Raw genomic sequence first — 13,167 nt, 5'->3', positions numbered from 1 at the left:
ATCCATTTGATGCTAATGAAAGTAGATCCACTATTTATTTTGGTGCCCAAGACAAATGGTACCTCCATTTTGCCATTCTAAAGGTAATCTACTGGGTCATTCATTTCTTTGGGCCAGCTCTCAGGATTTTGGCTTCTGCTCAACGCGCTTCTAGTCTGAAGACTGACTTTCTATCATCTTGCACAGCTCCAGGACTGAAGGGGCCTAGGCAGTGACCTAGAGAAACAGCTTGATTGTGGGGGGAGAGGGGAACACAAGAAAAATAATAATTAAAACTAAGGCTGGGCTCATACTTGAAAATCAGCTTAATTCCTTGATTTCTGAACTAGGCACTGCTGCTGATCTACTCCAAGAGGTCTGAAATGAATACCTGTGTCAAACATTATGGACAGACCGAATAAATGACAACTCCTTCACACGTAACAAGTTTTCATATGCATGTAAATGCCATGATGATTCATTTTTAAACATTCATTTCAAGGAAAAGTCAGAATGACTTCATGTTCTGGTGTGTATTCTCAAACAGGAGATGCTAAACATACAAATACATCACACAAGTATTTTTCTAAAAGGGTCCTGACTTTGGAAAGAAATGCAAACAGTAGTTGTCAAGTCTGCAACCCCCTCCTCACCCCCACCACAAACACACAGACACATACCTCTGGGACAGGATACACACTAGTCTTGGCTACTGACACCCAGCTGAGAGCCCTTCCCAGATGTTGACTCAAGACCCTCCTCCATGGTTCCCTTTTCTTGCCTGGTCTACAGGGTAAACTAGAATTGTCCCTTCTGCCTTAGGAAGTAGCTGTGGCATTTGCAAGTTTCTTCCCAACTAGCTTTAGTATGTTAACACTGACCTTCCCTGGGTTCATAGGCCTTTTAGAGGTCCAGGCTGTTGTAAATGAAACATGAAGGTGGTCTATGCAGCTCCTTCATTTTATAGGGACACTAAGGCTTAAAGATATACACAAGGCTACCAGAGGCAAATAGAGAACACTGACTGGGACTCAGCCTTACTGCCAGTCTTCCGGTGTGTGTGTGTGTGTGTGTGTGTGGTAGTTGTTCAGTTGTGTCTGACTATGACCTAATGGACTGTAGGCCGCCAGGCTTCTCTGTCCACGGGATTTTCCAGTTAAGAATACTGGAGTGGGTTGCCATTTCCTTCTCCAGGGGATCTTTCCAACATAGGGATCAAACCCACGTATTCTGCATTGCTTGCTGATTCTTTACCATCTGAGCCACTAGGGAAACCCAGTCTTCCCTACAGAGTTCCTTTTAACTTTAGAAAAATTCACCCATGTGGAGTGAGGATGATTTAAAAAACTAAAGGAAAATTTAATGATGCTGGGGATTTGTCCAGTATTCCTCTCCGGTTTCTGTTCTTCAAAGTAGGTGTGACTGGAGATGTAACTCTGCATTTCCTTTTACTGGTCTCCATCCTCATGTGCCTTTCTACTGTGATCATCTCACCGTACTGAGTGTGATTCTAGCATTTCAAAATTCATATCTTTGATATAACCTGGAGCCAAGTGCAACCCAACCATTCATCTGGTCCTCACCCGGAGAAGACATGATGTGTTTCAATACTGGGGAAAAAAAAATCCTGGCTTTTAAAATAATCCACTCTGGTTTGGAAATATCACTTAGGTTTCTTTATCTTTTTTTCAGTGTTTGAAAACCAAATTCAAAAGTTTTCATGGACAGTATCACCAAATTTATAACTTGAAGTATATATGGTCAAGGAAGTGAATAAATGAATTAGTTTTACTTTTGCACGATGAGGGGCGTAACTCACAGGCAGCTCCTGTATTGGGAGAAGCACCACTGAGAAAGAATCACTTTCTGGAAGGTAGAAGGGTGTGATAAACAGTTTATGGATTTGAGTTCAGGTAGACTTAAACTCCATGAACTTGGGTGAGTGAGTTTCTGAAGATTTCTAAGATTCTTTTTCCCTATTCCCAATTTGGATAATATACCAGAATTTCTTATGAAAGCCTGAAATGAACACAGAGCAATACAGTAGGAGCTTAGCTTTTTATCTATACAGTAAGTCGTGTCCAACTCATTTGCAACCCCATGGACTGTAGCCTGCCAGGCTCCTCTGTCCTTGGGATTTCCCAGGCAAGAATACTGGGGTGGATAGCCTATCCCTTCTCCAGTGAATCTTTCCAACCCAGGGATTGACTCAAGTCTCCTGAATTGGCAAGCATATTCTTTTCCACTGAGCTACAAGGGAAGCCCACCTATATGTATATTAAGTATGCCCACCAGACTCCTCTGTCCATGGAATTCTCCAGGGAAAAATAGTGGAGTGAGTAGGCATTTCCTTCAGGGAATCTTCCTGACCTAGGGATCGAACCTGGGTCTCCCACACTGCAAGCAGATTCTTTACCATCTGAGCTATCAGAGAAGCTAGCAAATAATAGTATGCAGGCTAGTACAAGTAATAAAAAATTTAACGGATTATAAGGTGCATAAAAACAAATGTGAGAATGTGAAAGTATTCAGAGGAACAATATAGTCAATCTTAATACATTGATTTCATAATGGGAAACGAATTCATTTTTGAATTATCTCGGAAGTTGACAATATCAAGACCAGGATTAAAACCCATTTTTCTCTGAGTCTTTCTCCTGTGAACCTAGTTTCTTGTCATTTCTTAAACCACATTCTGCCTACTCGTTTGCAGAGTCCAGGTTTCCTAGTTGACTTCATGAGTTCTGGCTGAAGATCAGCTGTCTTTGAGAAAATCTGATTTGCATGATATTCAAGAAATCTACCTTCTGCAGCAGCGTGAGTATTTATGGGGCACCACGTTGGATTACTTAAAAGTCAGAAGGCCTACTTCTCAAGATAAATGTCTCTTCAGAAAATAAAACAAATCACACTGAAGGCTTTTTTGTAACGTTTAGTGGTGCCAAACTTTTGTCCCCATGTCCTTTTAAAAGCTAAAAACGTGCCTTCTGGAAAGTTCTGAAATGCAACTGTCAGTGTTGAGAGGACAGTAAAACATTTTTAGTATTTGAATGTACCCTTTCCTCCAGTGAAAATCGAGATAGTTGTTAAAGTATTTATCAGGGTTGGAATACCTGTGTTCTCTCCCTGAGTAATCTTAAACACGCCACTTCATTTCTTTACGTGTTTTCTCACCTACAGAAATCATTCCTCTTGCCTCAAAAAATGCCAAGAGGACTAACAAAAAGATGTCAATGAAGCCTATTTAGTTCTTTAGAGCAAAGTTCTGAATAAAATACATGGAATTCTCTAAGACTATGGATTCAGCTCTCACGAGAGGATTGATTAATTGGTTTCAAAAGTTTGTTACATTTTAATGATGTGGCATAAGCAGCAAGCCACCAAGTGCTTATTAAATCTTTCTTCTTTTTAATTTTCATTTATCCGAAAAGCTTTTTGTAAAATTTATTTATTTTAATTGGAGGCTAATTGCTTTACAATATTGTAGTGGTTTTTGCCATTCAGTGATATGAATCAGCCATGGGTGTACATGTGTCCCCACATTTATCCACAAAGTTTAAAAATAACATTTATCTTTCTGTTACAAAAGCAGCACATGTTCACGTGTAGATATTTGAGAAAATGATATTGTTATGTGTGCCATGATCATTCACAGATGATTCAGAGTTGATGCTTTATTTTATAGGGCTCACCTGAAAGATACAACCCGTTTTCCTTTTCAACGGTGAATGCAAAAACATCAACCATAGTCCCATTTATCACAGAATTTATAATGTATGTTACTGCGATTCATTCTTTACATAGCTCAAAAGGACCGAGTGATTATCACAAATAAGCATTATCTTTCTGGGAGGTCTGTTATTTTGAGTCATCCCTGAGAAAGGTTTTTCAAAAACCTTTTTTGCAGGAGATGGGAATATTCTCACTTCTGAAGTTGTTAGGAAGGCCAATAATAAACATGTATTTGCATTGCAAAACGTATTTATCCAAGCCAGATGAAATTTCAGACTCTTTGAGGAAACTTAGGCCCCCTGATATCACAAGTTGAGGAGTGAGTTCTTTAAGGTGTCTGATCACCAGGGTTCGGAGGGAAGGAGCCAGCAGAGGCAGGGACAAATGGACACAGGTGGACAAATGGACATCAGAAGAAGGCGGGGACTAAAGAAAACACCCAAGGTTTGTGCTCTCTAGTGAGGAGGGATTCCCGAGGTTTGTGCTCTCTAGTGAGAAGGGATTCATATGTGGATAGAATGTGGAGTGTGGCCAAACTACAGGATAGGGGCGAGGTCATAATCTTGGTAATTGTTCAGTAAACATTTGCCCGATTTTTACAACAAAACGAAACACAGGACTTGGAGTTTGGACAAGAGCATGAGGATGGTCTTTTGGCATCGAGAATTGATAGGAAGGGCCACACAGCAGGGCAACTGATAAGTAACAGTCCATCCAGTCCTCGCCCAGAATTTGTGCATCTCTTGATAAGGGCAAGCCCTCTTCAACAGAAAGTTTCACTCTGAGATGCTTGCTGGTGAGGATGTTCTCAATCTTAAAACTCTATAGGATGTTCTCAATCTTAAAACTCTATTTATACTTCAAAAATTCCCCTCTCGAAGTATTTTTGTAAAGGTAGAAATGATGTAAGATGGCTTTTTGTTGGTAAGTCAAAAAATAAGCCCCATCCACTCATTAATGAGGTAGTATAAGCTTTAACTAAGAAGATATATATTGGCTTCTTTAAATTTTTTTCTCATTTTCTAGAAGTGTTCTTTAGAACTTCACAGATCAGTTAAATTTCTTATCTCTCTTACCTTCCCTGTCCATACAATTTCTTTCTCTCTCTTTTCCAAATATATTTCCTGGGAAATGTCTTTAGCTCTGTCTTCTAGCCTCTCTGTTTAAAAGTTGGATATATTTTTTATTTCCAGAGCTTTTCGTTCTCTGATGATTTCCTCCTAGAAACTCGCTCTTATTTCATGGATGTCAGAGCTTCTCTTACCTCTTTACACGTTGTTGAAAAGTTGTCTTCTGTTCCCTGGATTATCTTGGTTTCCTCTCTGTGGCTTTTCCTGCAGGGGTTATTGTTGTGTCTGTCTTTGATGTCAGAGAGACTTGGGGAAAATGTTCAATATGTAGAGTTTCACTTAATCCTCCCAGATATTGATAAGCCACCCTACCCTGCCTCAGTTTTTCTTGACTCCTATGAGTTCAGAACTTTCTAGTATCTGCCCCGCAGAAGTGAATAAAGAGCCTCCCCAGCTGGGACAGGCTCACGCCACACTGCACTGTTACTGGCTTGACCTGCCTTATCTCTGCCCAGGTTTAATCTGTGATTTGTTTCTCAACCAAAGAAAGAAGAAGCTCTAGGTGGTTTTCTGGAGGCTGGATGAGTGCTGATATTTCCCCCTAGCTAAGTCTGTCATCTTCCCTTTCCCAAGGATGAGATACATATAAGTCTCCAGGAAGACTCTTGTCACTGGCAGCAGCTTAGAACTCCCACTGGGACCCAGCCCCTCCTCAGGTTAATTAAGAGCCCCTTCCCCATTCTCCATGTTCCATAAGAAATAGTGTCACCTCCACCTACTATTAATAGGTTGGCCCAAATCACTGTTTTAGTCCCTATAGTTTTCAAATTAAAATATATATGTATATATGCTCTATCTTCATCGAGAAGATCCCCCTGAGGAAATGGCAACCAGCTCCAGTATTCTGGCCTGGGAGATCCCATGGACAGAGGAGTCTGGTGGGCTACAGTCCACGGGGTCACAAAGAGTCAGACGCAACTGAGCATGCGCGTGACACACACACACACACACACACACACACACACACACACACTCTCTCTCTCTCTCTCTCTCTCTCTCTCTCTCTGTCTCTCTCTCTTTCTCACACACACACACACAGAGTAACTCTATCCTCAGCATAAATAGTTATGAAACGTATTTTAAGGTTTTACTACCTGCTTTTGAAGCAATTCATGGGTGTGCATTCACCCTCAGGTGTTCACTTGCATTCTTACTAACCAAAATAATGCAGAATGAAGTACTGTCTATATACTTTGTGGTTCAGTAGACAATAATGAAATACAAATTTATAACATTGGTAATCCAAACCTGAAATTTAGAGTAGGTGAGAAAGAAATATCTATTAAAACATTTAGTACAGTTGTCTTCAACCTTTTTTTTTTTGGTTTTGTCATACTATATGTGTGGGCTAAAATGTCCTAGAAAAAACATCTTTCATGAGGGGAAGTGTATCCTATAAATGTATGTGAATCAGTAGGTACTTTTACTGTAGCTTGCCCCTCAAATGTCTCATGTTCCTGGTGGGAACAGTCATTGTTACTTTCCCCACTAACATACCTGGTGTTGAGAATCACTGATTGAATTTTCATTGCTCTTTACTCTCACTTAGTGTAAATCTTCTATTTGTTTGAAGTGTTATGAGGTTGAATTTCATCATCTTGTTATTCAACAGTGTACCATCACTTCACTTTACAGGGATTTATAAAGACTTTAGCCACATGACGATTTCAAGCTTGGAGCTGATAAGGATATTAGCATCCATTGAACAGAGGCACACAAATCATTCACCATTTCCCCAATTTTTATTTCCAGATGATCAATTCTAAGAAATATATCTCTTCTGCTGAGAGTACCGGGTTTTACATTTCATTAGAACTGGGTAGGTAACCACTTAGAGATAACAATACATTTATTAACATATAGGAGGGAAAAGCCTGACTTTTAGTAATAAAGGAAATAATTACTCTTAAAAGAGATGACCTTTTAAAGGCTTATGTGCAAACTGCAGAACTTTTCTGAGTGAGAACAAACTACAAGACCAAACTGTCAATCAGTTTCTTTTACCCTTAGCTCTGTGGACACCAGGTCCACTTGGAGCAGCTCTGTACAGTTAATGGGGAAAGAAACAGAGGGGCAGGGGACACGCTGGTGGGGAGGGAGAAACATGGTGGGCCGGAGCACAGACAAGGAGGACTCTAATGAGCTTTTTATACTTGGCGTGCCTGGCAAGAGCTAGTGATGAATAGACGATGAGTTCATATAGCTCCTGCTTGAAGGCAGGGAGGATCAGAAAAGGCAGGAAACTATTTAGTTTGATCAGCGGAGCCTAGAAAATCTAACCCAAGACTTTGATCAGAATCTTAAAGGCATTCCTCTGCGGTACGTGATTTTTGTCTTGATTGTTTTTGTCTGTTTTTAAAAATCACAAAATCAGTCCAGTTGTTTGGACGACGTATACCTTTAAGAAATCTCTTTCATTTCTCTTATAGGCCCTGTGGTTCAGACTACCAACAGCACCTCCTATAATCAATATAGCAAAATCAGATTATTATGAAAGTTAAAGTAAAAATATATTTGCTATTCTTAGTTTCCCAAAGTTAATGTTTAAAAAACCTTTACTATCTAACAATAAAAGATATGCGATCCTCCAAAATATCAAATTTATTATAAACAACCAGTATCATAATCAACATTTTTCCAGAAATAAAATTCTTAACTCTGTGCAAAATTTCCAACATAAAATTAAATATTTTTATCCTTATTTACCATTTCCCCAACTTGTTTTTTTGTTTGAAAAATATTTATTTTTGACCACAGTGTCTTCACTAAACATTTCTCCACCTTTGTCCTCCTTGGAGTCAAAACCCTTGGCTAATATAATTTCTAAGCTCTGTGATTGATGCTATGTTTAAAAATCTGTGTTTCTTCTGAGTCAGCTTACAATATCTTAAAAACAAGGAAGCAAGACAAAACATAAAGGAAGGGGCAGGTGGGGGAGAAAAGAACAAAGGGATGCTCAGCAGCCACACTGTTGACTTGTTTTTATGGTTTGTTTAAATGTCAATTTCTGAGAATGGAAATGGAGTGGCCTTGTGCTTTGAACCAGCCATTAGGAGGTGCTCATACTTTAAAACAAACTCTCCCAAACCTTTAAAGCTACATAGAGTCTAGGTTTTATGTTTTGTAGAACTGATCTTTAATTTTAGTAATTTTCTTTCCCTGAACTTACAACTTGTAAAAATTGTCAAGTGAACAGTTCTGGAAACTCATGTCATCCAATTAGTCCAAAAAACAAATGTTTTTGTGTCATCTATCACCACAGAACACTAGACAGACTCATCAGATTCAAAGGAAAACATGTATTTGAGAAAGAACAACCTCTCAGCTCCTTTACCTTCAGAGGAATATAGTTGATGTTAGTTGGTATAGAGCAGGGGTCTTCAGGAAGTCTTCCCTGGGGCTGTATCTACTTTTGTAATATAGAAGAGTTTGTTTGTATCCTGAATATTCTCCAGGGTAGATCCTGCTTTTGTAATGCAGTTTCACAGCTGTTTATTATGGACACCACTCAGACTGTTAACTATCCATTTTGTTTCCGCCATTATTGCTTTTTATTTGTTGTCCAGCCCTACACTGGCTGCTTGACAAGTGTTAGCTGCAGATATGAACACACATGAAACAAAAGACTAAAGAACAAGTAAAGCCACCAGAAAACCTGGAAGATTTCCCTGGTCTCCAAGGCAGTGTTTGGAGGAGAGAAAAGGATTTCATGCTGGGTATTTGTAGTAGACATTCTTGTTAAGGGGTTATAGGTGTTGGTACAAGTACTAACATGTTACAATGCTGTGAATTACTTAACTGATTAAACACAATGGCTTCAGTAACTTCATGTCAAATCTCAAGTTCCATGTGACAATCAAACACTGACATGAAACATTTTTTTTTTAATTTCCATATTGAAGAAGACCAATGCACAAAATTTTAAAATTGCACCACTAGTAAATAGAGAGCTTTTTTTTTTTTTCCCTAGGCCATGCTACTTGGCTCCTGGGATATTTCCCTGACCCAGGATTGAACATGTGCCCTTGGCAGTGAAAGAAGATAGTCCTAACCACTGAGCAGCCACGGCATTCCCATAGACAGCTATTTTTTTAAAAAAGAATTATTATTACTTGGAATTCACTCCTGATGAATAGGAATACTTATCTTACTTTCATATCTTTGGCATTCATAAATGAGTCTGAAGCTCAGGCTTTGTTTCCTCCCCGTAGCCAGTACCGCATAATGTAAATCATGACACCTACTGGCAACATAGGGTTTTGCACCCTAGTTCCATAAGACATTCAAGCCCCTTGTTACTTAAGATAGATTTTTCTAATGTAAATTTATGTTGCTGCTGCTGCTAAGTTGCTTCAGTAGTCTCAGACTCTGTGTGACCCTGTAGATGGCAGCCCACTAGGCTCCACATTATTAATGATGAAAAGTGCAAAGTGAAGATTGAAAGTCAATTCCACCTCCAACCCCGCAGTTAATTACTAGCCTGCTGTTCCAAGGATAGTCGCTAAAGGCTTGAGATATCATTTTCTATTCATTGATCAGGGTCTTTCCAATTTGCATCAATTCCACACCACTTTAATTGATGTAGCTTTATAATGTATTAACTATTTGAGAAGATATATCTCTTCCTCTTACTGTTCTTTATTTAAAAAAATAGTATTCTCACGTGATTGCTCTTCCAGAAGTTTAGTATTATTTGGCTAAATTACTCCATATCATATTTGATTTTTATTTGAATAACCTTAAGATACTAATTGGCTTCCCAGGTGGCTCAGTGGTAAAGAATCCGCCTGCCAGTGCAGGAGACATAGGAGATGTGGGTTTGATGACTGGGTTGGAAAGATGCCCTGGAGAAGGAAATGGCAACTCCAGTATTCTTACTTGAAAAATCCCATGGACAGAGAGAGGAGTCTGGTGGGCTACAGTCCATGAAGTCACAAAAAGTTGGACATGACTGAGCACAACTGTAAGCTACTCATTAATCTGGCGATAATTTTATCTGTAATACAGTCTTCCCGTAATAGTCCTTTCTATCTCTCAAAATATTTTTCATGTTCTTCATACGTTAAATGTGTTTTTATTGAACTCGATCTTTGGAATTTTATATTTTGTTGCAACGAGTGAAATTATTTATATACTTTTATTTCCTTATTTGCTATTACCTTCCTGTGGATATGCTATTGTTTTAGTATTTTTCTCTTGTAATAAGTGAAATAATTGTACAGGTTTTCCATAAGGTGTCATTTTGAATAGATGAATCATTGTTCTTTATGTCTTTTACTTATCTCTTAGCTCTGGGTCATGTCTTCTAGTATTGACCAAAGCCTTCTAATAAGGATGTAAAAAATTATTATTGACTTTTCCACATGTAATGCAAATCCCCCTTGGTTTCAACCATTAGAAATGCATGAAAGTGACTATTTTTAATCATGTTGATGGCATATTGTAAGCTATGGGTGTTTTCAATAATTGTGATAGTTGAATGTTTTTAATGCCTTCCTCAAACATTATTATGATTATATTTTTCTTAGTTGACTTAATACTTTAATTATATATGCTAATAAAGTATGTAATATTATTTTTGCATTCCTGAAATAAATCCTATTTGATGATTTTTTTAATGTAGTGTCAAGTTCTATTTCTAGGACTTTATTCATGATTTTAAAACTTCATATTCATTTGGAGATATGTTGATGTTTTTCTTATATTGATACCCTTGAAAAATTTTAGTATTTAGTTCTAAAAGTACTGTATTAGAAATACTTGTAAATAGTAAATACTTGTAAAAGTATTGCTTTGTGCTTATTTACATAATTTTATTTAGCATTTACTAATAATATTAGACATGTGCTTTTATTCTATTTTTAAAAAAATATTTGGATCTATTTAATTTTACTTTTGAAACTCAACTCTTCTTTCTATAAATTGATCCTGTTTTCTTTTTCTAAAATTTAGTTTGTTTGGGTTCTTTGTAACACATAGAAAACTATTTATACTTAAAAATTCACTTTTGCATACCACCTCTGTTTGAACATTTTTGTAATTACTTTTTACTCTATTCCCTAGTTCAGTAGTTTTTAGAGAGGTGTTTTCATTTCTAAATGGTTGAACCTTTTTTCAGTAACAAAATTTTTACATTTTCATTCCATTGTTGTGGAGTTAATGTAGTACATGATTTTAGTTTCTTTGGATTACTGACTTTACTTTTGGTTTAGCACCTATTGCCATACATGCTTCTTGCATATTTTGCAGGAAGAAATTTACTAGTAATGTCAAGAACTGTGACAGGTTGGACTGTTGCCCTACTCAATGGCTAACAAGTTAGCTTCCATGGTTGTATGGATGTTTGAAGAAGATAAGTGATTCCTGAGTCAGAGAGGATTTTACTACTCACAGCAATAGCAATAGCTAGAATGTCATCATTTCTGTGTCAGCTCCCCATGCTGAGATTTCCACAGGACCAGGTGAAGAGGATCAGGTGACACCAATACACAGAAGAGGAGCCCAGTGTATAGAGAACCCAATTCTTTTATAAAAGGCAATAAGCATGCCGCTCCTTTGTTCTGAAAGTGTGCTGTCTCTATCTCCCAAAACTTTAAGCAAGCTGACTCTTTGCTCCAGAGGGAGACATTATCTCTCTCTTCCAAAGTTATTTTCTATAAAAAGCAGCCTTGGAAGGATGGTCTGAAATAAAGACATCCAGTGCCTCTCCTCATAAGATGTGCAGAAATGCAAGACTACTGTGGGGAATTATCTCCCAACTGGAAAGCAGAGGACAAATATGCTTCTATATTGCATTGGCCAAAAAGCTTGTTTGAGTTTGTCCATAGAACCTTATGGAATTTTTTGGCCAATCTATTATATTAGTTCTACCTTGTTCAGATGTTTTATAATGTTTATAAAATTCATAATATATAAATATAGTAAATAAACAATTTATAATTTTATAATATATAATTATATACTTATATATAATTATATAATTGATAGTTCATATAATTTATAATTTAAAAATATATAAGTTTTATAATATAGACACTGATATAAAGACATTTGATAAATCTATCTATCTATAGTCTTTTGATGTTTAACAGAGTAGACAGATAAGGTTATGTGTTTAAAATACTATTTCCTATATTTTAAATACTCGTGTGTTTTAAGCTATTAAGCTTTAGTACTCAGTATTTTTATTTCTTTACTATTTTGTGATTATGATTTTGTCAATATATAGGAACACTTTTAAGTCCCATTTGTGTAGGTTTCCACCTCAGCTATAATTATTTCAATTATTATTTAGATTTTTCTTAAAAGTATTAAGCCTCTGGGTTATTTTTATTCAATCAGATACACTTTGCCTTTTAATAGGGATATTTATACTATATTCATTAATTTTGTTGGCCTGACTCAGATAATTTTGTTGTCTGGTTTTTGTTTGCTTGCCATTTAGCCTCTGTTCTACAGGCTATTTTGTTTATTTTTATATTCTCAATGTTTTAGACAGCAGACTTCCTGTGTTTGGTTCTGTTAATGGCTATCTCATAATAATATATATTCATAACTACTTTTGATTAATCGAAATAGCAACAAAGAGGCTCTTGTTTATTAATTGTGTTTCCTTTATCCATTTCTCCCCCACTCTTAGTCTTTAATAATTAATCCAGGGTCTTCCCTTGTGGTCCAGTGGCTAAGACTGGGTACTCCCAGTGTGGGGGGCCTGGGTTCAATCCCTAGTTGGGGAACCGAGATACCACACACTGCAGCTAAAAATAAATATTAAACAATTAATCTAGTCATTTAAACTTTGTCATCAATATATCTATACATAACTCTCTTTTCAAGATACTGGGATTTCTAAGCTGTTGCATTTTATTATCCAGATGTTGAATTTTCAGCATTAGCTTTGTTCTCTACACTCACATTTTGCAACAACTACCGGAACACTAATGTCACTGGTTCAAAGGCCAAGAGAAATTTCCCTAAACTCTCCAGTTTCTCTGTGCTTTGGAGCCAAGGTGGAAGTGAACCAGAATTCCAGTGAATCTACGCAGCCAGCACAAGGGAACAAAGTTGACCCCTTTGCAAACAGGGGCAGAATAATGAGGAAGAAAGCAAGCTAAGAGTTCCCCTCTTTGGATGCCAGAATTCATGGAATACTTCCCAGAGCCCTAGGAATGATCTTCTCCTTTTCCCTTATCCAAAGGTTCTCTGGGGAGTTAGGTCCTTGCATACTCCCTGTTCCGTTCTTCTCACCTCTACACTACTTCCTCACGTCTCCCACTTCAAACTTCATAGCCGACTAAGTATATGTTTTAACATAACTCAAATGCAT

The 13,167-nt window shown here is 37.3% G+C and overlaps 1 long non-coding RNA gene across 1 annotated transcript; it reads left to right on the top strand.

Moving 5' to 3' along the window:
- The first annotated feature begins 2,802 nt into the window (after positions 1-2,802).
- Positions 2,803-10,450, top strand: LOC133237543 (uncharacterized). Its single transcript, XR_009733236.1, has 2 exons — positions 2,803-4,507; positions 6,594-10,450. It is a non-coding gene; the product is annotated as an uncharacterized LOC133237543 (long non-coding RNA).
- The last annotated feature ends 2,717 nt before the right edge of the window (positions 10,451-13,167 follow it).

Source organism: Bos javanicus, chromosome 24, assembly GCF_032452875.1.
Source record: "Bos javanicus breed banteng chromosome 24, ARS-OSU_banteng_1.0, whole genome shotgun sequence".
Lineage (NCBI taxonomy): Eukaryota > Metazoa > Chordata > Mammalia > Artiodactyla > Bovidae > Bos > Bos javanicus.
Note: the sequence above shows the minus strand (reverse complement) of the source record. Positions and strands in the feature narration are given on the sequence as shown.